Genomic DNA, 24,062 nt, shown 5'->3' with positions numbered 1-24,062 from the left:
TTGTATATTGTCCACCCGCAGCGAACCAGTCCAAAAGATGGCGCCGTACCTCAAACAATATCACACTTTTTTAAAAAAAGTCTCCGTCAGGGTTCTAAGAAAACTATTTGTCGAATACAAAACGAAGAAAAATCCGTAAATTAGCCGCACCGTTTTATAAGCCGCGGGGTTCAAAGCTTGGGGTAGAAAGTCGTATTTTTGGGCTTTTAAGAGCTGTTTTTTTTTTTTGTTGCTCGGCTCAGTGGTGCAGACGTATGCACGAGGCGTGGCGGAGACGTTATGGACGGAGACGTGCGAGTGAACGTGCGAAGCTTTAGGAGGAGCCGTGAAATTGCACACCTCGCCCGATATTTTTAACATCCCAACACTCATCTTTACGATGAAGATGCGGCTCGCAACCTCGTTTCCATCGATCGGTACGTTTATACGATGGCTCAGTTATGTTTCTTGAAAAACGAGCAGAAAGACGCATCTCTCCTCTTCTGTCAGAAATAGACGGAGAAAAGAGACGAGGGTATAAATACAATTCAAAAGCTATTTCTGGTTGTGTTCATGTTATTCTTGGCCCCTTTCACGTGTCGTCATGGTTACGTGTCACCGATCGGCACAAGACCTGGTTTTCCATCACCGTTGTACACAAACACTTGGAATTTTGCTGCATGCTTCGAATGGGATAAAGAGGCTCCAATTTACATTCAATTCAAAGACAAGATATTAAACGTTCCAACTGAGAAACTTCCAGTTATTAACTTCGAAAAAAAGCATTTTTACCAGTGTGTCACATGGCCTTTTCTTTTAACAACACTCAGTAAAGGTTTGGGAACTGAGGAGACACATTTTTGAAGTGGAATTCTTTCCCATTGTTGCTTGAAGTTCAGCTTAAATTGTTCAACAGCCTCCCTTCTCATATTTTAGGCTTCATATTTACAACGGGAGACAGGTCTGGACTACAGGCAGGCCAGTCTAGTACCCGCACTTTTTTTTACTACGAAGCCACGCTTATCGTCTTGCTGAAATAAGCAGGGGCGTCCGAAACTTGTATTTACCTTTCAGCAGTAATGGTGCCTTCACAAATGTGTAAGTTACCCATGCGTTGGGCACTAATACACGCCCATGCCATCACAGATTCTGGCTTTTCCAATTTGCGCCTGGAACAATCCGGATGGTTCTTCTCCTCTCGACGTCCACAGTTTCCAAAAACAATTTGAAATGTGGACTCGTCAGACCACAGAACACTTTCCCACTTTGCGTCAGTCCATCTTAGACGAGCTCGGGCTCAGCGAAGCCGGCAACGTTTCCGGGTGTTGTTGATAAATGGCTTTGGCTTTGCGTAGTAGTGAAGTGAAGTGAATTATATTTATATAGCGCTTTTCAATAGTGAATCAAAGCGCTTTACATAGTGAAACCCAAAATCTGAGTTACATTTAAACCAGTGTGGGTGGCACTGGGAGCACGTGGGTAAAGTGTCTTGCCCAAGGACACAACGGCAGTGACTAGGATGGCGGAAGCGGGAATCGAACCTGCAACCCTCAAGTTGCTGGCACGGCCACTCTACCAACCGAGCTATACAAGTTTTAACTTGCACTGACAGGTGTAGCGACCAACTGTAGTTACTGACAGTGGTTTTCTGAAGTGGTCCTGAGCCCATGTGGTGATATCCTTTACATACTTTTTTTCTCTCTTCTTTCTATCACAGCACCACTTGTTTAAAAAAATAAAAAATAAAAACGTTTGGAAAGATCAGATTCGGACTACCTGCGATCGGATGCGAGAAGATCAGATCCGAAGCGTTTACATTCGATCCGTGTCACTTGAGTGCAAAATAATCCGATTTGGTGTGCACTGCGAACGGGGGGAGGGGGGGGGGGTCACAGTTGTTCCTAATGAAGTGGCCGGCCGTTCATGACGGTGGTTTTCCGAAGTGTTCCTGTGCCCATGTGGTGATATCCTTTACACACTGATGTCGCTTTTCGATGCGGTACCGCCTGAGGGATCCAAGGTCCGCCATATCTTTCATCTCTCCAGATTCTCTGAACCTTTTGAGGATATTACGGAGCGTAGATGGTGAAATCCCTAAATTCCGTGCAATTGCTGGTTGAGAAATGTTGTTCTTAAACAATCTGCTCACACATTTGTCGACAATGTGGTGACCCTCGACCCCTTGTTTGTGAACGACGGAGCATTTCATGGACGCTGCTTTTATACCCAATCACGGCACCCACCTGTTCCCAATTAGCCTGTTCACCTGTGGGATGTTCCACATGAGTGTTTGATGAGCATGCCTCAACTTCCTCTGTCTTTTTTGCCACTCGCGCCAACTTTTTGGAAACACGTCGCTGGCATCAAATTCATGCTAATATTTACAAAAAATATATTTTTGCAGTCTAATCAATTGAATATAAAAGGATTTGCAAAACACTGTATTCTGTTTTTATTTACCATTTACACAAGGTGACAACTTCACTGTTTTTTTTTTGTTTTTTTTTTAATATCATATCAACGTTTAAGGAGTTGTACAAACCCCGTTTCCATATGAGTTGGGAAATTGTGTTAGATGTAAATATAAACGGAATACAATGGTTTTTAAATCATTTTCAACCCATATTCAATTGAATGCACTACAAAGACAACATATTTCATGTTCAAACTCATAAACTTTATTTTTTTTGTGCAAATAATAATTAACTTAGAATTTCATGGCTGCAACATGTACCAAAGTAGTTGGGAAAGGGCATGTTCACCACGGTGTTACATCACCTTTTCTTTTAACAACACTCAATAAACGTTTGGGAACTAAAGAAACTAATTGTTGAAGCTTTGAAAGTGGAATTCTTTCCCATTCTTGTTTTATGTAGAGCTTCAGTCCTTCAACAGTCCGGGGTCTCCGCTGTCGTATTTTACGCTTCATAATGCACCACACATTTTTGACGGGAGACAGGTCTAGACTGCAGGCGGGCCAGGAAAGTACCCGCACCCTTTTACTACGAAACCACGCTGTTGTAACACTTGTCTTGCTGAAATAAACAGGGGCGTCCGTGACAACGTTACTTGGATGACAACATATGTTGCTCCAAAACCTGTATGTACCTTTCAGCATTAATGGTGCCTTCACAGATGTGTAAGTTACCCATGCCTTGGGCACTAATGCACCCCCATACCATCACAGATGCTGGCTTTTCAACTTTGCGCCAATAAAAATCTGAATGGTTGTTTTCCTCTTTGTTTGAAGGACACCACGTCCTCTGTTTCCAAAAATAATTGAAATGTGGACTCGTCAGAACACCTTCCACTTTGCATTAGTCCATCTTAGACGTTCTCTGGCCCGGCCAAGCCGGCGGCGTTTCAGGATATTGTTGATAAATGGCTTTGCATAGCAGAGTTTTAACTTGCACTTACAGATGTAGCGACCAACTGTAGTTACTGAAAGTGGTTTTATGAAGTGTTCCTGAGCCCATGTGGTGATATCCTTTACACAATGATGTCGGTTTTTGATGCAGTACCGCCTGAGGGATCAAAGGTCCGTAATATCATCGCTTACGTGCAGTGATTTCTCCAAATTCTTTGAAATTTTTGATGATTTTACAGGCTGAGATGGTAAAATCCCTAAATTCCTTGCAATAGCTCGTTGAGAAATGTTGTCCTAAAACTGTTCGACAATTTGCTTACAGAGTGGTGACCCTGGCCCCCATCCTTGTTTGTGATTTACTTAGCATTTCATGGAAGCTGCTTTTTATACCCAATCATGGCACCCACCTGTTCCCCATTAGCCTGCACACCTGTGGGATGTTCCCAAATAAGTGTTTGATGAGCATTCCTCAACTTTATCAGTATTTATTGCCCCCTTTCCCAACTTCTTTGTCACGTGTCGCTGGCATCAAATTCTAAAGTTAATGATTATTTGCAAAAAAAAAAAAAAATGTTTTTATGAGTTTGAACATCAAATATGTTGTGTTTGTAGCATATTCAACTGAATATGGGTTGAAAATTATTTGCAAATAATTGTATTCCGTTTATATTTACATCAAACATAATTTCCCAACTCATATGGAAACGGGTTTTTATCATCTTTAAAGAGATGTTACCTTTTTTTTTTGAGGTTTGTGTAAGCGTTAAGAATGTCGAAACGTGACATTAAAGCTGACGTACACAGTGAACATCAATCAATCAGTCAATGTTTATTTATATAGCCCTAAATCACAAATGTCTCAAAGGGCTGCACAAACCACTACGACTACGACATCCTCGGAAGAACCCACATAAGGGCAAGGAGAACTCACATCCAGTGGGACGCCAGTCACAATGATGACTATGAGAAACCTTGGAGAGGACCTCAAATGTGGGCAACCCCCCGCCCCCCTCTAGGGGACCGAAAGCAATGGATGTCGAGCGGGTCTAACATGATACTGTGAAAGTTCAATCCATAGTGGCTCCAACACAGCAGCGAGAGTCCCGTCCACAGGAGCCGGATCAGCAGCGTAGAGATGTCCCCAACCGATACATAGGCGAGCGTTCCATCCTGGGTCTCGACTCTGGACAGCCAGTACTTCATCCACGGTCATCGGACCGGACCCCCTTCCACAAGGGAGGGGGGGGACGGAGGAGAAAAAGAAAAGAAGCGGCAGATCAACTGGTCTAAAAAGGAGGTCTATTTAAAGGCTAGAGTATACAAATGAGTTTTAAGGTGAGACTTAAATGCTTCTACTGAGGTAGCATCTCGAACTGTTACCGGGAGGGCATTCCAGAGTACTGGAGCCCGAACGGAAAACGCTCTATAGCCCGCAGACTTTTTTTGGGGCTTTAGGAATCACTAATAAGCCGGAGTCCTTTGAACGCAGATATGGTACTAAACAATCGGCAAGATAGGCTGGAGCCAGACCGTGTAGTATTTATACGTAAGTAGTAAAACCTTAAAGTCACATCTTAAGTGCACAGGAAGCCAGTGCAGGTGAGCCAGTTTGGGTGTAATGTGATCAAACAAATGAATTGAATTGATTTGATTAATGATTAAAGGGGAACATTATCACAATTTCAAAAGGGTTAAAAACAATAAAAATCTGTTCCCAGTGGCTTGTTGTATTTTTTGAAGTTTTTTTCAAAATTTGACCGGTCTCGGAATATCCCAAAATAAAGCTTAAAAGTGCCTTATTTTCGCTCTCTGCGAAGACACTGGCCATTTCCCTGTGACGTCACACAATGGGAACACCACAGCAAGATATAGCGACATTAGCCCGATTTCAAACTCGGATTTCAGCGACTTAAGCGATTCAACAGATTACGCATGTATTGAAACGGATGGTTGGAGTATGAAAATATTGAAAAAGAAACTGAAGCTATTGAGCGAATAGCTATTGACGCTATTCATAGCCATAGCATGGCCGAATAGCTGCGTTAGCATCGCCGGTAAAATGTACGGACCAAACGATCAGGACTTTCGCATCTTTTGACACTGGAGCAACTTAAATCCGTCGATTGGTAAGTGTTTGTTTCGCATTAAATGTGGGTGGAAGGAAACGTAATATAGTTGCAAATGCATCTACAGGTTATCTATACATCTCTGTGCCATGTCTGCTTTAGCACCGCCGGTAAATTAGCATGTTAGCATCGATTAGCGTAGCATGTTAGCATCGATTAGCTGGCAGTCAACATCAACAAAACTCACCTTTGTGATTTCGTTGACTTAATCGTTGCAAATGCATCTGCAGGTTATCCATACATCTCTGTGCCATGTCTGCTTTAGCACCGCCGGTAAATAGCATGTTAGCATCGATTAGCGTAGCATGTTAGCATCGATTAGCTGGCAGCCAACATCAACAAAACTCACCTTTGTGATTTTGTTGACTTAATCGTTGCAAATGCATCTGCAGGTTATCCATACATCTCTGTTTTGATTGATTGATTGATTGATACTTTTATTAGTAGATTGCACAGTACAGTACATATTCCGTACAATTGACCACTAAATGGTAACACCCGAATAAGTTTTTCAACTTGTTTAAGTCGGGTTCCACGTTAATCAATTCATGGTATGCCATGTCTGCTTTAGCACCGCCGGTAAAATGTGGAGACACTGGTACATTCAATGGGGGTCTGGCGGCAGACACTTTGGCATCTTCGGGCCAGTGGTGCAACTTGAATCCCTCCCTGTTAGTGTTGTTACACCCTCCGACAACACACCGACGAGGCATGATGTCTCCAAGGTTCCAAAAAATATTAAAAAAAAAACGGAAAATAACAGAGCTGAGACCCGGTGTTTGTAATGTGTTGAAAATGAAAATGGCGGGTGTGTTACCTCGGCGACGTCACATTCTGACGTCATCGCCTCCAGCGCGATGAACAGAAAGGCGTTTAATTCGCCAAAATTCACCCATTTAGAGTTCGGAAGTCGGTTAAAAAAATTGATGGTCTTTTTTTCTGCACCATCAAGGTATATATTGACGCTTACATAGGTCTGCTGATAATGTTCCCCTTTAAACAAGTTGAAAATCTTACTTGGATGTTACCATTTAGTGGTCAATTGTACTGAATATGTACTGTACTGTGCAATCTACTAATAAAAGTTTCAATCAATCAATCAATCAATTGAACAAGTCAGAGGCTTGGCCGCGGTGTATGTGACCGTTTGCAACATGCTGGGCCTGAGGTGGTCCTGGAAAATGACGGCGAGGGCAGATGGAGTGAAGGCAAGTGACCTTCTCCCCCCTCACTTTATGAACACAGTGCAGAACATCCGGCAAGTATTAATAACTCCACGACTTCTGTCAGAGTGCGATCACGTCTTCCCTTTTTTTCCACGTCTTCAATCCGGGCCGCACGCTCTCGTCTTAAGCCGGCCTGCGAGCAAACGTGGAAACCGCTCCACTTAACAGAATGAGGTCAGCGTAACTGCTGGATGACCACCATGATGGAGACGGAAAATAGACAGTATATTATTTATATGTATATATATATATATATATATAAACATATATATATATATGACGGACTCTTTTAGCTGAAAATAGAATGTCACTCTGAAGCACACACACACTTTAGATAAGTTGCATTTAAAAGGGATTCTATCAAGCAAAAGTGACTTTTTAAAGTGAAGCCTGTTAATGAACACTCAGTAGAAAAAAGATCTAGAAACCCCAAAAGCAGTGAAGTCGTCAATGAAAAGGAAACACGATGATTGGCGAATCCTTTTCGACGTATATTCAATCGAATAGACTGCAAAGACAAGATATTGGATGTTCACACTGGAAAAAAAAAAAAAAAAAAAGCTGGCACAAGTGGCAAAAAGGACTGAGAAAGTGGAAGGATGCTCATCAAACGCTTATTTGGAACGTCTCACAGGTGAACGGGCTAATTGGGGACCAGGTGGGTGCCAGGATTGGGTATAATTCTCAGTCGTTCACAAACGAGGGGTCCCCACTTTGTCAACAAATTGTTGTGATCCGGTTCCAATTTGAAATGTGGACTCGTCAGACCACAGAACACTTTTCCACTTTGCGTCAGTCCATCTTAGACGAGCTCGGGCTCAGCGAAGCCGGCAACGTTTCCGGGTGTTGTTGATCAATGGCTTTGGCTTTGCGTAGTAGTGAAGTGAAGTGAATTATATTTATATAGCGCTTTTTCTCTAGTGACTCAAAGCGCTTTACATAGTGAAACCCAATATCTAAGTTACATTCAAACCAGTGTGGGTGGCACTGGGAGCAAGTAAGTAAAGTGTCTTGCCCAAGGAAACAACGGCAATGACTAGGATGGCGGAAGCGGGAATCGAACCTGCAACCCTCAAGTTGCTGGCACGGCCGCTCTACCAACCGAGCTAAACCGCCCCACACTGAGCACTTCCTTGTTTGTTCAGTTACCATGGTTCCACCTGCCATTCCTTTTACGCACACCTGCTGTAATTGTTTTGTTTCATTATTTAAACCTGCCTCCTCCCTGTGTTCGGTCTTAGCTCATGGTTTGCAGTAAGCAACAGTCACGTTTATTCTTCTTCTTTGTATTAACCTTGCTAAGTCACGTCTTAGCTTCACGTGCACTCTGCACGCCGTTTTTATTGGACTTTGTACTCGATGCTTGCTAACTATTAGCATTAGCTTTCCATGCATAGGCACGGCGTTTAATTTCTGTTTTGTACAAGTTTTCTTTTACATTTTTGTGTATTCAAATCAGCTCTTACCTGCTATCCTTACTTACGGAACAAATTACAATATCGCATATGTGTGGGAAACCCTGTATATACACACATGTATGTAAGTAAGCTGCTTACTTACGGAACAAATTACAATATCGCATATGTGTGGGAAACCCTGTACATACACACATGTATGTAAGTAAGCTGCTTACTTACGGAACAAATTACAATATCGCATATGTGTGGGAAACCCTGTATATACACGTATGTATGTATGTAAGTAAGCTGCTTACTTACGGAACAAATTACAATATCGCATATGTGTGGAAAACCCTGTATATACACACATGTATGTAAGTAAGCTGCTTACTTACGGAACAAATTACAATATCGCTTATGTGTGGGAAACCCTGTACATACACACATGTATGTATGTATGTATGTATGTAATTAAGCTGCTTACTTACGGAACAAATTACAATATCGCATACACTAATGTAAAGCATATCACCTAGTAACTCCAAAATTATTATCAGCTCAGTTTCGACCAAAATTGAGTTACTGGGTTTTGCCTTTGGGCGGGAGCTACGCGGTCCTCTCCAAGGTTTCTCATAGTCACCGCCACCGACATCTCACCGGGGTGAGTTTTTCCTTGCCCGTATGTGGGCTCTGTACCGAGGATATCGTGGTGGTTTGTGCAGCCCTTTTGAGTCACTTGTGATTTAGGGCTATATAAATAAACATTGATTGATTGATTGATTGATTGAAAACCACTGTCAGTAGCTACAGTCGGTCGCTAAGTGCAAGTTAAAACTCTACCAGCCAAAGCCATTTATCAACAACACCCAGAAACGTCGCTACATCTGGCAAGCTGCTTTTATACCCAATCATGACACCCACCTGTTCCCAATTAGCCCATTCACCTGTGGGATGTTCCAAATAAGTGTTTGATGAGCATTCTTCAACTTTCTCAGTTTTTTTTTGCCACTGGTGCCAGCTTTTTTGAAACACGTTGCAGGTATCAAATCCCAAATGAGCTAATATTTGCAAAAAATGACAATGTTTTCCAGTTCGAATGTTAAATATCTTATCTTTGCAGTCTATTTAATTGAATATAAGTTGAAAAGGATTTGCAAATCATTGTTTTCCGACACAACGTGACGACTTAACTGGTTTTGGGGTTTGTAAAAACCAAAAAATTTTCACGATAAGTGCTTTTTTATGGACTTTTGTGCATTTTGCGTCCAAAATAATGTTGGAATTGACAAAAATAAACCCCGTCGGGACCAGTTTTTGAAGGCATGCCTCTCTCTTTTGCCAGCATAACTCCCTGATGTGTAATTAAGCTTTCTGCACATTTTTGTCTAAACGTAAACAAAACGAGTGTGTACCTCAACCAGGACTGTTTTTTGCCTAGTGGTCTTTTTTTTTTTTGCCAGCTTCTCGTTTTTTTTTTTTTTTTTTCATGGTTGTTTGCACATTTTCTAGTCCCAATCAAATAAACTGTTTTCTATAATAAGCCTGCGCTCCATTTCAGTGAGGGGTGTGTTAAGACTTCTGCAAGTGTATTTTCCTTCGAGATGAAAGAGAAACCAATGAAGTGCATGCATTACTTATTGCAGGGTTTCGGCGGGTCATTAAGAAGCATGACTTCAAAAATGGTTTAAATTGGATGTCCAGGAGCGTTAAAGAAAGCGAAGACGATTGTAGGCCATCGAACGATGAATGAAAATGAACTCTTGGAGGAATTTCCAAGACTTTGTCTCTGCTTTCAAACTGAATACATGCAGTCAAGTATGTTTATTCGACTGTACTGTGTATATATGTATATATTTTATGTACATATACGAGTTATTTCTTTACAAACCCCGTTTCCATATGAGTTGGGAAATTGTGTTAGATGTAAACATAAACAAAATACAATGATTTGCAAATCATTTTCAACCCATATTCAGTTGAATATGCTACAAAGGCAACATATTTGATGTTGAAACTGATAAACATTTTTTTGTTGTTGCAAGTAATCATTAACTTTGGAATTTGACGCCAGCAACACGTGACAGAGAAGTTGGGAAAGGTGGCAATAAATATCAATCAATCGATCAATGTTTATTTATATAGCCCCAAATCACAAATGTCTCAAAGGACTGCACAAATCATTACGACTACAACATCCTCGGAAGAACCCACAAAAGGGCAAGGAAAACTCACACGCAGTGGGCAGGGAGAATTCACATCCAGTGGGACGCCAGTGACAATGCTGACTATGAGAAACCTTGGAGAGGACCCCAGACGTGGGCAACCCCCCCCTCCAGGGGACCGAAAGCAATGGATGTCGAGCGGGTCTAACACGATACCGTGAAAGTTCAATCCATAGTGGCTCCAACACAGCCGCGAGAGTTCAGTTCAAAGCGGATCCAAGACAGCAGCGAGAGTCCCGCCCACAGGAAACCATCTCAAGTGGAGGCGGATCAGCAGCGTAAAGATGTCCCCAATCGATACAGGCGAGCGGTCCATCCTGGGTCCCGACGAGCGGTCCATCCTGGGTCTCGACTCTGAACAGCCAGTACTTCATCCATGGTCATCGGACCGGACCCCCTCCACAAGGGAGGGGGGGACATAGGAGAAAGAAAAGAAGCGGCAGATCAACTGGTCTAAAAAGGAGGTCTATTTAAAGGCTAGAGTATACAGATGAGTTTTACGGTGAGACTTAAATGCTTCTACTGATAAAGTTGAGGAATGCTCATCAAACACTTATTTGGAACATCCCACAGGTGTGCAGGCTAATTGGGAACAGGTGGGTGCCATGATTGGGTATAAAAGCAGCTTGCATGAAATGCTAAGTCATTCACAAACAAGGATGGGGCGAGGGGTCACCAATTTGTAAGCGAATTGTCGAACAGTTTTAGAACAACATTTCTCAACGAGCTATTGCAAGGAATTTTAGGGATTTTACCATCTACGGTCCGTAAAAATCATCAAAAGGTTCAGAGAATCTGGAGAAATCCCTGCACGTAAGGGATGATATTACGGACCTTTGATCCCTCAGGCGATACGGCATCAAACGCCGACATCAGTGTGTAAAGGATATCACCACATGGGCTCAGGAACACTTAGCATAGCTCGGTTGGTAGAGTGGCCGTGCCAGCAATTTGAGGGTTGCAGGTTCGATTCCCGCTTCTGCCATCCTAGTCACTGCCGTTGTGTCCTTGGGCAAGACACTTTACCCACCTGCTCCCAGTGCCACCCACACTGGTTTAAATGTAACTTAGATATTGGGTTTCACTATGTAAAGCGCTTTGAGTCACTTGAGAAAAGCGCTATATAAATATAATTCACTTCACTTCATAAAACCACTGTCATTAACTACAGTTGGTCGCTACATCTGTAAGTGCAAGTTAAAACGCTACTTTGCAATGCAAAAGCCATTTATCAACAACACCCATATGTGTATACAGTATATATACAATATCTGTATACATTCATTTATATGTATATATACAGTATATACTAGGGTTGTACAGTATACTGGTCCTGTCTTTTTAATCCATTATTAGTAACCACTTGTCAGCTTTTTGTCATTTAATGATGCCTTTATCTCTATTTTTACATTTTGATAGAGAGAAGTTTTTAAAAAAAAAAAAGATTTCTTCATTTTTTAAGTTATGTACATTTATATGTACATGTAGATGATGTATCTTGATAGATCCAGAAAGAGTTTGAGCAGAAATATGCCATACAGGAATTAACCATACACAATAAAAAAATTGACAAAATGCGGTGTCACATGAATTATTTTTAAAGTAATACCTTTGTGACATGAGAAAAACACAAGTAATGAACTTTTTGATACCAAAATTAAACACCAAGCAGTTTAGCTAATGAAGATGACGTCTAATAAACAAGCTGTGTTCTTCTCCAACATTGTTGTCGTTGCTGGAGTTCAGTGCAACAGTTTGGCCAACAAAAATAAACAGGAGTGACACCTCTCACATCGAATACAGCTCCCGAGCAAAGTCCGTGTAGCAAGTCCGCCGAGATTATCAACCCAGACAAGGGCGGTCACGGCATGTTTTTGCCACCGATGTTGTTTACGTGACGAGGGCGGTCGCAGAACCTGCCGTGGTTAATTTGGAGACCTGTGGATGTGTTGGACTTGAACGTTCGATGCATCTCTTTTTTCTTCCAAAGAGCTTATCGGCTTTTTGAAGTCTTAGTGAAAGCGAGTGAGATTCCGACGTCCCAAGGCGTGCTCATCAACGGTCTCCATGGTCCACGCCATCAGACTGCAGATAACCGCCTCCTGCTCCACTTATCTCCTCACACATTAAGGTGGCGCCGGGGGACTTTTATTGGACTGCTGCCCCCCTCCCACCGCCTTTCATCTGGAAGTCCAGCATGCGCCCTGAGATTGTTTCTCTTGGAAATGGCCCGGCTGTGGTGAAAGGTGTGTCCGCTCTTGATTACGCCGCTGATGAGAAAGACATGGACAGGTGGCAGCATTAGGGTCGGGGGTGCTTGGGGCGTCAATATTAGGACTTTTAGGAGAAGAGTCTGTGTCAGTGGATCCTGCTGTCGGTTGTACTAATACCAACAGGAGCACTTTGTATACTAATACCATCAGGAGTACTTTGTGTACTAATACCACCAGGAGTACTTTGTGTACTAATACCACCAGGAGTACTTTGTGTATTTATACCAACAGGAGCTCTTTGTGTACTAATACCACCAGGAGCACTTTGTGTACTAATGCCACCAGGAGTACTTTGTGTACTAATACCACCAGGAGCACTTTGTGTACTAATACCACCAGGAGCACTTTGTGTACTAATACCACCAGGAGCACTTTGTGTACTAATACCACCAGGAGCACTTTGTGTACTAATACCACCAGGAGCACTTTGTGTACTAATACCACCAGGAGCACTTTGTGTACTAATACCAACAGGAGCACTTTGTGTACTAATACCACCAGGAGCACTTTGTGTACTAATACCACCAGGAGCACTTTGTGTACTAATACCAACAGGAGCACTTTGTGTACTAATACCACCAGGAGCACTTTGTGTACTAATACCACCAGGAGCACTTTGTGTACTAATACCACCAGGAGCACTTTGTGTACTAATACCACCAGGAGCACTTTGTGTACTAATACCACCAGGAGCACTTTGTGTACTAATACCACCAGGAGCACTTTGTGTACTAATACCAACAGGAGCACTTTGTGTACTAATACCAACAGGAGCACTTTGTGTACTAATACCACCAGGAGCACTTTGTGTACTAATACCACCAGGAGCACTTTGTGTACTAATGCCACCAGGAGCACTTTGTGTACTAATACCACCAGGAGCACTTTGTGTACTAATACCACCAGGAGCACTTTGTGTACTAATACCAACAGGAGCACTTTGTGTACTAATACCACCAGGAGCACTTTGTGTACTAATACCACCAGGAGCACTTTGTGTACTAATACCACCAGGAGCACTTTGTGTACTAATACCACCAGGAGCACTTTGTGTACTAATACCAACAGGAGCACTTTGTGTACTAATGCCACCAGGAGCTCTTTGTGTACTAATACCAACAGGAGTACTTCGGCTGTACTAATACTACGAGGACTACTTTTTGTACTATTACCATGGGGAGTACTTTGTGTACTAATACCACGGGGAGTACTTTGTGTATTAATACCACAAGGAGTACTCTGTGTACTAGAACCACGAGGAGTACTTTGTGTATTTATACCACCAGAAGTACTTTGTGTACTAATTCAACCAGGAGTACTTTGTGTACTCATACACAGAGTATGAGTACAAGTATATTTCTTATTATATTTATTATTAAATGTATAATATATAGTATTATATTTATTATTAAAGGTATTGAATGTACTATTATATTTTATTGTTATATGTATTATTATATTTATTGCTGTATTTATTATTATTATTATTATACATTGTCTTTATTATTATATATATTGTTATATTTTTGTTATATTTATTATTAAATATATTATTGTATTTATTGTTGTATGTATTATTCTATTTATTGTTATATGTATTATATTTATTATAAAATTAGATATATTGTATTTATTATTATATTTATTATTAAATGTTTTATTATATTGTTATTTATTATTAAATTTAAATATTTTATTTAGTATTATATTTACTATATTTATTATTATATTTTTTATTATATTTATTGTTAAATGTATTATTTTATTTATTGTAGTATGTATTATATTTATTATACAATTTGATAGTATATTTATTATTATATTTATTATTAAATGTATTATTATATTTATTTTTTTGTATTATATGTATTATAAAATTAGATATATTTATTTTATTTATTATTATATTTATTATTAAATGTATTATTATTTTTATTGTTATTTATTATTAAATTTAACTATTATATTTAATATTATATTTTCTATATTTATTCTTATATTTATTTCATTAGATTTACTGTTAAATGTATTATTATATTTATTGCTAAATGTATTATTATCTTTACTAAACAATTTTATATTATATTTATTAATTTATTATTATTAAATGTATTATTATATTTAAATTTATATTTATTATTACATTTAAATATTATATTTAATGTTATAATTACAGGGCGGTATAGCTCGGTTGGTAGAGTGGCCGTGCTATCAACTTGAGGGTTGCAGGTTCGATTCCCGCTTGTGCCATCCTAGTTACTGCCGTTGTGTCTTTGGGCAGGACACTTTACCCACCTGCTCCCAGTGCCACCCACACTGGTTTAAATGTAACTTAAATATTGGCTGTCACTATGTAAAGCGCTTTGAGTCACTTGAGAAAAGTGCTATATAAATATAATTCACTACTATATTTATTACTGTATTTATTATTACATTTATTATATATATATTTATTGTTAAATGTATTATTAGATTTACTATTATATGTATATTGTTATATTTATTATTAAATGTATTATTATATTTATAGTTATATTTATTATTATAATTTGTATTATATTTATTGTTATGTTTTTTATATTTATTATACAACTTTATATTATATTTATCATTAAATGTATTATTATATTTTTTGTTATATTTATTATTAAATGTATTATTGGACTTTATTATATTTATTGTTAAATGTATTAATATATTCAATATTATATTGTTATATTTATTATTATATTCTACAGGAGAGGCTCCATCATCTTTTATGCCCACATTGAGCTCTGTGTTTTTGAACTTCTAAATCCCATCAAAGTTCTCCGTCCTCAGTAGTCGTCCTGCTTCTCACTCTCCATCCACCCGCCCGTTTCCATGGCGCCGCTTTGCCGCATGGATGGCAGCTGTCTACCGTTTCATCCGTTTGACAGTATGGAAGCGGAGATAGCGCCTATTTTATTTGACCACACTTTCTGTGTCCTTGGCTGCCTCAGGGTCCTCGCCGGGAGTTTTCTCCTTACCCGGGGCTGTCTTTTGGACTCACAGAAGGATGATGCTTGGTCCTCTCTCTCAAAAAAGATTCCTGACGCATACAGTGTCCATTTGGAATAAACTCCTAAAAACACATAAAGGCTAAAAAAATAAACATTAAACAGTAGGCTAACCCATGTGGTTCCTGTGGATGTAAACACAAGTTTTAATTACTGTAGTGACTAAATAACATGGTGACTGAACAGACAAAGTAATGTGTAAATAATGTCAATAAATAGATGAGCCATCTGTGGCTGTGAGGTGAACGCTAGTAAGGTTGTAAATACTGTATTGAGTAGGCTAACCCATGTGGTTCCTGTGGATGTAAACACAAGTTGTAATTACTGTAGTGACTAAATAACATGGTGACTGAAACAGACAAATTAATGTGTAAATAATGTCAATAAATAGATGAACCGTCTGTGGCTGTGAGGTGAACACTAGTAAGGTTGTAAATACTGTATTGAGTAGGCTCACCCATGTGGTTCCTGTGGATGTGAACACAAGCTGTAATTATTGTAGTGACTAAATAACATAGTGACTGAAACAGAGTCATTTGTAAATAATGTCAATAACTAGATGAACCATCTGTGGCTGTGAAGTGAACACTAGTAATGTTGTAAATACTGTATAGAATAGGCTCACCCATGTGGTTCCTGAGGATGTGGAAACAAGTTGTAAATACTGTAGTGACTAAATAAAATAGTAACTGAAATAGACATATGTATTGTGTAAATAATGTCAATAAATAGATGAAACATCTGTGGCTGTGAAGTGCCAAGTGGACTAGAGGACTAGATGCCAAGTGGACTAGAGGAAGAGAGGCCAAGTGGACTAGATGATTAGATGCCAAGTGGACTAGAGGAAGAGAGGCCAAGTGGAATAGAGGAAGAGAGGCCAAGTGGACTAGAGGACTAGATGCCAAGTGGACTAGAGGAAGAGAGGCCAAGTGGACTAGAGGCCAAGTGGACTAGAAGAAGAGGTGCCAAGTGGACTAAAGGACTAGATGCCAAGTGGACTAGAGGAAGAGAGGCCAAGTGGACTAGAGGACTGGATGCCAAGTGGACTAGAGGAAGGGAGGCCAAGTGGACTAGAGAACTAAAGGCCAAGTGGACTAGAGGGCTAGAGGTCAAGTGGACTAGGGAAAGAGAGGTCAAGTGGACCAGAGGACTAGATGCCAAATGGACTAGGGGAAGGGAGGCCAAGTGGACTAGGTGTATAGAGGCCAAGTGGACTAGAAGAAGAGATGCCAAGTGGAGTAAAGGACTAGAGGCCAAGTGGACTAGAGGACTAGATGCCAAGTGGACTAGAGGAAGAGAGGCCAAGTGGACTAGAGGAAGAGAGGCCAAGTGGATTAGATGTATAAAGGCCAAGATGACTAGAGGCTAAGTGGACTAGAAGAAGAGATGCCAAGTGGACTAAAGGACTAGAGGCCAAGTGGACTAGAGGACTAGATGCCAAGTGGACTAGAGTAAGAGAGGACTAGAGGCCAAGTGGAGTAGAGGAAGAGAGGCCAAGTGGACTAGAGTACTGGAGGCCAAGTGGACTAGAGGAGTAGATGCCAAGTGGACTAGAGGACTAGATGCCAAGTGGACTACAAGACTAGAGGCCAAGTGGACTCGAGGACTAGTGGCCAAGTGGACTAGAGGACTACAGGCCAAATGGACTCAATTACTAGTGGCCAAGTGAACCAACAGGACTACAGGCCAAGTGGACTAGAGGTCTAGGTGCCAAGTGGACTAGAGGTCTAGATGCCAAGAGGACTAGAGAACGAGAGGCCAAGTGGACTAGAGGACTAGTGGACTAGAGGACTAGGGGCCAAGTGAACTAGAGGACTAGGGTCTAATTGGACTAGAGGAAGAGAGACCAAGGGGACTAGAGGACTATAAGCCAAGTGGACTGGAGGAAAAGAGGCCAAGTGAACCTGAGGCCAAGTGGACAAGGGGAAGAGAGGCCAAGTGTACTAGAGGACTAGAGGCCAAGTGGAGTAAAGGACTAGAGGCCAAGTGCACTAGAGGACTAGAGGCCAAGTGCACTAGAGGACTAGAGGCCAAGTGCACTAGAGGACTAGAGGCCAAGTGCACTAGAGGACTAGAAGCTAAGTGTACTAGAGGACTAGAGGCCAAATGTACTGGTGCAGCGCTCCACTGAGCTGAAGGTCCTGAGGCTTTCAACCTGATCCTCACTCTGGTCTGTGACCTCCAGGCAAGGTCACATGGCGGTGGATGTGCTGAGTGTTTGTACACACACACACACACACACACACACACACACACACACACACACACACACACACACACACACACACACACACACACACACACACAACTTGTTTCCCAGCAAGACACTCTCCCATTTATTCCATCCATCCATTTTCTACCGCTTTATTGCAAACTTTATTTGACATCCAGACTGTAAGTGCACTTTTCCAACTTCACCACCAGGTTGTGCTGTTTCTTCTTTTTGTGTTGTGAAAGGCACGTTGTTGTATTTTGTCTGAGAGTAACCATCAAACCTCGTTTAATTCATGCAGTGCTAAATTTAACCGGTAGAGGGCGACAAAGCTAATAGTGAGAAGTCACATAGGTGTGTGAATGTTGTGTCATTTCTACATGTGTAAACATTTGTAGTTTATTTGGTGAATATATTAACAATACCACTATTTTATTTGTGTAAAATACACAATGGACAGTATACTTTTGCTATGTTTTTTAACATTTATACTTCCGGTCTTACAAACCTACAAACCCCAAAAGCAGTGAAGTTGTCACGTTGTGTAAATGGTAAATAAAAAGAGAATACAATGATTTGCAAATACTTTTCAATTTCTATTCAATTGAATAGACTGCAAAGACAAGATATTTAACGTTCGAAATAGACAACTTTGTTATTTTTTTGCAAATATTAGCTCGTTTTGAATTTGATGCCTGCAACATGTTTTAAAAAAGCTGGCACAATTGGCAAAAAAGACTGAGAAAGTTGAGGAATGCTCATCCAATACTTATTTGGGACATCCCACAGGTGGACCGGCTAATTGGGAACAGGTGGGTGCCATGATTGGGTATAAAATAAGCATCCATGGAATGCTCAGTCATTCAGAAACAAGGACGGGGCGAGGGTCTCCACTTTGTCAACAAATGCGTGTCAAACAGTTTAAGGACAACATTTCTCAACCAGCTATTGCAAGGGATTTAGGGATTTCACCAACTACTGTCTGTACTATCATCAAAAGGTTGAGAGAATCTGGAGAAATCCCTGCATGTAAACTATGGTATTACGCACCTTGGATCCCTCAGGCGGTACTGCATCAAAAAGCGACGTCGGTGTGTAAAGGATATCACCACACGGGCCCAGGAACACTTCAGAAAATATATTATATTGGATCCACAATGGACTGGACTCTCACCGTTATGTTAGATCCAGTATTGACTGGACTTTCACAATATCATGTTAGACCCGCTCGACATCTATTGCTTTCGGTCTCCCTTAGGGGTTGCCCACATATCTCCCGTCCAAAGGCAAAACCCAGTAACTCAACTTTGGTCGAAACTGAGCTGATAATAATTTTTGAGTTACTAGGTGATATGCTTTACATGAGTGTATGCGATATTGTAATTTGTTCCGTAAGTAATCTGCTTACTTACGGAACAAATTACAATATCGCATATGTGTGGGAAACCCTGTATATAAGTTCCTGTGCCACATGGGCACAGGAACACTTCAGAAAGCCACTGTCAGTAGCTACAGTTGGTCGCTACATCTTTAAGTGTAAGTTAAATCTATATTATGCAGAACAAAGAGCCATTTATCAACAACACCCAGAAACACCGCCGACTTTGCTGGGCCCAAGTTCATCTTTGATTTATTTTGATTCTAGAACTTTTTTGACTTCTTCCGATTCTTCTACTTCTTTGACTTCTTCGCCTTCTTCAGATTTTTAGACTTCTACGACTTCAACTTCTTCTGATTCTTCGACTTTTTTGACTGCTTGATTTCTTTGACTATTGATTTCTTCAACTTCTTCTAATTCTTCAACATCTTTGACTTCATCTGATTCTTCGTCTGCCTCTGATTCTTGGACTTCTTTCGATTTTTTTACTTCTTTTATTTGTTTTGACTTCTTCTGGTGTTTTTTACTTCTTTTGATTCTTTGACTTCTTCTGATTCTTCCACTTTTTTGCCCTCTTTTGATTCTTCCACTTCTACGATTTTGTTGAATTCTGATTCTTCGACTTCGGATTTTTTTCGACTTCCTCTGATTCTTTGACTTCTTCTGATTCTTTGATTTCTTTTGATTCTACAACTTTTTCGACTACTTCCTATTCTTCCACTTCTTTGACTTCTTTGCCTTCTTCTGATTTTTTGACTTGTACAACTTCAACTTCTACTGATTTTTCTACATCTATGACTTCATCTTCTTCTGATTCTTCAACTTCTTGATTTCTTTGACTTCTGATTTCTCCAACTTCTTCTAATTCTGCAACTTCCTTGACTTCATTTGATTCTTCGACTTCTACATAGGGCTGGGCAATATGGTTAGAACAATTATCACGGTTAATTTTTTCATGTCATCCGATCCCGATTAGTATCAAAATGTCTTAAATATATTACTATTATAGTGGATTGTACCAAATACTGTTCCATTCTTACTGTGACTTCTTCAACTTCTTTTGAATCTTCTGTTTTGTTTGATCCTTCAACCTTTTTTTGGTCCTTTGACTTCTTCCGACACTACCGCTTCTGCAAATGTTTCTGACTCTTCTCATTCTTTGACTTCTTCTGAATATTTGACTTCTACAACTTTTTCAACATCTTCTGATATTTTGACTTCTCCGACTTCTACTGATTCAACATCTTCTGATTCTTTTCCTTCTTTGACTTCTTTCGATTCTTCAACTTTGTCTGATTCTTTTACCTTTTCTGGTCCTTCGACTTCTTCTGATTCTCCAACTTCTTCTGAATCTTCGACATCTAAAACTTATTTGACTTCTTTTGATTCTTTTCCTTCTTCGACTTTGTCTGATTATTTGACCTTTTCTGGTCCTTTGACTTATTCTGATACTTCGACTTCTTCTGATTCTCCAACTTCTCCTGAATCTTTGACTTACAGTATACAACTTCTTTAACTTCTTCTGATTCTTTGACTTCTTTTGATTCTAAATCTTTGTCTGATTCTTCGACTTCTTTTGATTCTCCAACTTCTTCTGAACTTTTACTTATGCAACTTCTTTGACTTCTTTTGATTCTAAAACTTTGCCTGATTCTTCTACCTTTTCTGGTCTTTCGACTTCTTCTCATTCTCCAACTTCTTCTGAATCTTTGATTTCTACAACTTCTTTGACTTCTTTTTTATTCTTTTCCTTCTTCGACTTTGTCTGGTTCTTTGACCTTTTCTGGTCCTTTGACTTATTCTAATTCTTCGACTTCTTCTGATTCTCCAACTTCTCCCGAATCTTTGTCTTATACAACTTCTTCAACTTCTTCTGATTATTTGACTTCTTTTGATTCTAAATCTTTGTCTGATTCTTCGACTTCTTCTGATTCTCCGATTTCTCCAACTTCTTCTGAATCTTTGACTTATACAACTTCTTCGACTTCTTTTGATTCTAAAACGTTGTCTGATTCTTCAACTTCTTCTGATTCTCCAATTTCTCCAACTTCTTCTGAATCTTTGACTTATAGAACTTCTTCAACTTCTTTGACTTCTTTTGATTCAAAAACTTTGCCTGATTCTTCTACCTTTTATGGTCCTTCGACTTCTTCTGATTCTCCTACTTCTTCGGAATCTTCGACTTTTGCGACTTTTCCTTCTTCTGATTATTTTCATTCTTTGACTTCTTTTGATTCTTCGACCTTTTCTGGTACTTTGACTTATTCAGATTTTTTTTACCTCTTCTGATTCTCCAACTTCTCTGACTTCTTCTGAATCTTTGACTCACGCAAAATCTTCGAGTTCTTCTGATTCTTCTGGTTATTAGACTTGGTTGACTACTTCTGATACTTCGACAACTTCTGATTCTTCGCCTTCTTTGACTTCTTCTTACTCTTTGACTTCTTTGACTCGACTTATTCTCCTCATTCTTCTTTTAAACCTCAAGTAAACCATCCACTGAAGTTAATCCCTCGCCGTTCGCTACTTGGCCAAGACGGCGACGACTGAGGTTCTTGCATGTCCGTGGTGGCGCGATCACCATTTGGGGGCGTGTTGAGTGCACTGCCACCGTATTTCAATTCAAGGTGAAGGCTCTGAAACATCGTGTCTAAGTATGGAAGCTGCACGGATGCCTTATGGTCATCTCTGTGTGAAGTTGCATCCACAGTTCAACGCAGTACCGCGACTAGCAGACGGGTGGTGCTGCCACACCGCTTAGTCTCTGCGGCCTTGTCTCGTGCAGATCTCCGGCTTCCCGTTGGCACGTCTCCTTCTCCTTGTCTCCTCTCTTCCCCATGCCCATCGTCTCTCTACGCATACGTCTCTCTCTCTTTGCACATCCCTTCCCCCCCCGCCTCTCCCTCCCCCAGAAACGACCCCCTGTAAACACTCCCCCTCCTCAGCGCCATCACCGCGCTCCTCTTCGGGATTAAATTTGGCTGCAGCCGGCTGCTTAAACTGCAGCTGAGGAGCACACGAAGGATTTGGCGAGGAAGAAGGATCGAGGAGGAGGAGGAGGAGGAGGATGTGCTGGCAAGGATAGAGGACGGCAAGGAGGACGCTCGGGGTGTCAGTGGATGTATACCTGGATTATTTGGTCTAGATCAACATCTGGGCTGGATGCAGATGAGGTGCTTAGAATGCCCCGCCGTTTTCTCGCAGTGTATTTGTGTGTGTGTGTGTCATTTTCTGAGAATGCCTTTGTTGTCCCTCCTGGTAATGACCTCTGTCGGTCGTGTGTTGGATGACAGACAGCGGATGCTCCAGTTCAGACACTAAAAACGAACAACTTCCTCGTATTCCCATTAGGATGCGTGGCTATCCGTGTTCGCGCCGTGTCGTTGGCGGGAGGGCTAGCCGCGGCGTTCATCTCCGCCGCTAGCCCCGCTGTCAAGTCAGTCTGGCAAGAGGGGTTCGAGTCAGTGAGGAAGACATGTTTGTCGTTTGGTAAACACCGGCCGACATGGTCTTCCACGGAGGTGATAGGGACCTTCTCCGGGTCTGGTCCTCCTGGCGCTCTTTGGCGTGGAGGCAGGAGTTAAACGTGGATGTCCTGCCTGGTGGGCAAACCTGGACTTAGTCCACCCCCAGCGGTGTTCGGTGGGGTTCTTCCACACCTATCTCAGCCAAGGTTGACTTCATAGACCTGGTGCTTTGTCTTGGATTTGGTATCGTCCAAAATGTTTTCATAAAATGGGACAAGAGTCACAATTTTGCCCAAACAAAGTCGTCATATACAGACATATATATGTATATATATATACATATATATATATATATTTGTATGTATGTATGTGTGTGTGTGTGTGTGTATATATGTATACGTGTGTGTATACATATATGCATGTACATACATATATGTATGTGTATATATATAGTATGTATGTACAGTATGTATGTATGTATGTATATATGTATATATATAATGTATGTATATATATGTGTGTGTGTATATATGTATGTGTGTGTATACATATATGCATGTACACACATATATGTATGTGTATATATATAGTATGTATGTATATGTATGTACTGTATGTATATATGTATATATATATATATACATATATAATGTAGGTATATATATATGTGTGTGTATATGTATATATGTATATATGTATTTATATATGGTTATATATATATAAGTGTATGTATATATGTATGTATATATGTATGTGTATATTTATGTGTATGTATGTGTATATATGTGTGTATATATATATATATGTGTGTGTGTGTATGTATATATGTATATATATATATATGTATATACGTATTTTTATACATACATATTTTATATATATATATATATATATATATATATGTGAATATAGATATATACATACATACATTGCATACGTACATACATACATACCGTATATAGAGAGATAAATGCATACATATATACATGCAAACATATATAGATGCATAATTACATACATTAATACTTACTGTACAGAGTAGGATACATATATACATACATGCATTCATACATGCATATATTAAATAATGTATATAGATTTAAAATTAATTAAATTAAAGATTATTTGATTGATAAAGTTTATGTGGTACCATTTAAAATCTATTAGCCTGAATAAATGCACCATTTTAACGATAATCCATTTTTTTTTTGTATTTTTAAGGAAACAACCCCAAATACAACAGGAATAAAATAATAATTTATCCATCCATCCATTTATTTCCTACCGCTTATTCCCTTTGGGGTCGCAGGGGGCGCTGGTGCCTATCTCAGCTACAATCGGGCGGAAGGCGGCGTACACCCTGGACAAGTCGCC

At 40.1% G+C, this 24,062-nt stretch overlaps 1 protein-coding gene across 12 annotated transcripts in view; it reads left to right on the top strand.

The window, feature by feature from the left end:
* The window catches only part of LOC133549093 (membrane-associated guanylate kinase, WW and PDZ domain-containing protein 2-like), a 292,488-nt gene that overhangs the window by 13,726 nt on the left and 254,700 nt on the right, over nucleotides 1-24,062 (top strand). Inside the window, exon 1 of one of the 12 annotated variants that reach the window (XM_061894222.1) lies at nucleotides 22,259-22,394. The exons of the other annotated variants lie outside the window; for them this stretch is intronic. The gene's annotated coding sequence lies outside the window, so the exon portion shown is untranslated. Of the gene's footprint in view, nucleotides 1-22,258; nucleotides 22,395-24,062 lie in introns of those variants that run through there. 12 annotated transcript variants of the gene reach the window in all.

This window comes from Nerophis ophidion, linkage group LG03 (assembly GCF_033978795.1).
Source record: "Nerophis ophidion isolate RoL-2023_Sa linkage group LG03, RoL_Noph_v1.0, whole genome shotgun sequence".
NCBI classification, from domain to species: Eukaryota; Metazoa; Chordata; class Actinopteri; order Syngnathiformes; family Syngnathidae; genus Nerophis; species Nerophis ophidion.
Note: the sequence above shows the minus strand (reverse complement) of the source record. Positions and strands in the feature narration are given on the sequence as shown.